The sequence below is a fragment of the Otolemur garnettii genome, unplaced genomic scaffold, assembly GCF_000181295.1.
Source record: "Otolemur garnettii isolate 467f Iridium unplaced genomic scaffold, OtoGar3 scaffold00320, whole genome shotgun sequence".
NCBI lineage: Eukaryota > Metazoa > Chordata > Mammalia > Primates > Galagidae > Otolemur > Otolemur garnettii.
In genome coordinates this window covers 26905-29201 of record NW_003852715.1, presented here as the reverse complement: position 1 = coordinate 29201, position 2297 = coordinate 26905, and positions in this window count along the sequence as shown.

The following is a 2297-nucleotide window of genomic DNA, read 5'->3' as shown; positions in this document are numbered from 1 at the left end:
GAGCCACTTTTCCTATGTTTTAAAGTGAATTCTCAGTTCTGAGAAATAGATAAGAAAGGTTGTGGGGGTGTCTCTGTCTACCACATTCTCTACTTTTATTTTATTTTCCCATCTATGAAATTGATTTAAAATGAAAGTAATTTTAAATAATTTTAAATTTGTTATGGTTAGTTAAATTGACATGCAGGCTGTGCTGGTTAATTTTGTTTCTGAAATTTGTGAAACACAGCTAAGCATGGTAGCTCAAGCCTGTAATTCTAGCCCTCTGGGAGGCTGAGGTAGGTGGATTGCCTGAGCTCATGAATTTGAGACCAGCCAGAGCCAGAGGGACATCTAATCTCTAAAGAAAAGAAAAAAAAAAAAAGCCCGGTGTTCTAGCCAGCACCTGATAAGGTGACCAGACATCCCGCTTTGGGCGGGACAGTCCTGATTTTTAACAATTTGTCCTGCGTCCCATGGCGTTTTAAAAAAGTCCTGATTTTTGGAAAGAATGCACAACAAGCTAGGGAACGGCATGAGAACGGGAAGGGAATATACAGTTTTCGGCTGCCATATGGCTATTTCACCAGGATATGAGTTTTATATTATTTTTGTTAATTTTATAATGTTAAACTTTAATAATCTAAAAAAAATTCACTCAAATGAGAAATATGCCACAGAATAAAATAATACTATACATAATTTTTAGTGTATTATATTTGTAAATTGTACTTATGTTGAAATTTAAAAAATATATTACAATACTATTTTTGCATTGTATGAAAATTTTTGTTGCTCCATATAGACAAAATTTTTTTTGGGGGGGGGACAGAGCCTCAAACTGCCCCGTTGGGTAGAGTGTTGTGGCATCACAGCTCACAGCAACCTCCAACTCCTGGGCTCAAGTGAGTCTCCTGCCTCAACCTCCCAAGTAGCTGGGACTACAGACGCAAGGCCACGAGGCCTGGCTTTTTTTTTTTTGGTTGCAGCCATCATTGTTTGGCGGCCGGGGCTGGATTTGAACCTGCCACCTTAGGTGTATGTGTCTGGCACCTTAGCCACTTGAGCCACAGGCGCGGAGCCTAGACCAAATTTTTAATTAAGAACCCCCCTACCCCCACTCCCTACCCTACCCCTACTCCAGTCAATGGTGTCCTACTTTACCAATATTAAAATCTGGTCACCTTACTGTAGTACCAACTACCTAGGAGTTCAAGGCAAGAGAATTGCATTAAGCCCAAGAATTTGAGGTTGCTGTGAGCTGTGACACCAGGCAATCAACAGATGATGACAAAGTGAGACTTTGTCTAAAATTTTTTTTTTTTTTTTTGAGACAGAGCCTCAAACTGGCCCCCTGGGTAGAGTTTTGTGGCATCACAGCTCACAGCAACCTCCAACTCCTGGGCTCAAGTGAGTCTCCTGCCTCTGCCTCCCAAGTAGCTGGAACTACAGGCGCCCACCACAATGCCCGGCTACTTTTTGGTTGCAGCCATCAATGTTGTTTTGGTGGCCCCATGCTGGATTCGATCCCACCACCTTAGGTGTATGTGGCTGGCGCCTTAGCCACTTGAGCCACAGGTGCTGAGCTGACTTTGTCTAAAATTAAAAAAAAAATTTTGTGAAACAGCGGGTATGTATGAATAGTATACATTGCATTTTGTAACATATTAAGAAGCTTGTAATATATAATATAAGAATAACTATAAAGGTACATACTTAGGTAATGTAGGTAATGTTTGATAATTATGATAATTCTTTAGATAGGAAGGTTTTTTTTGTTTTGTTTTGTTTTTTGAGACAGAGCCTCAAGCTGTTGCCTTCGGCAGGGTGCCATGGCATCACAGCTCACAGCAACCTCCAACTCCTTTAAGCAATTCTCCTGCCTCCACCTCCCAAGTAGCTGGGACTACAGGCGCCCACCACAAGGCCTGGCTATTTTTTGGTTGCAGCCGTCATTGTTGTTTGGGGGGTTCGGGCTGGATTCGAACCTGCCAGCTCAGGTGTACATGGCTGGTGCATTAGCCGCTTGAGCCACAGGTGCCCAGCCAATAGGAAGTATTGGATATTCTGAAAAATCTTGGTTTTTGTTTATTTGGACTATGTCTTTTATACATGTTTACTTGTTTTTTTTTGTTGTTGTTTGTAGTTTTTGGCCAGGACAGTGTTTGAACCTGCCACCTCCAGTATATGGGGCTGGCACTGTACTCCTTGAGCCACAGGTGCCACCCAACTTTACTTGCTTTTAATGAGTTGGGAACTGTTAGATAAATTGAAGCAGTATGTAGATTTTAAAGTTTTTTTTTTTTTTTTTTGAGACA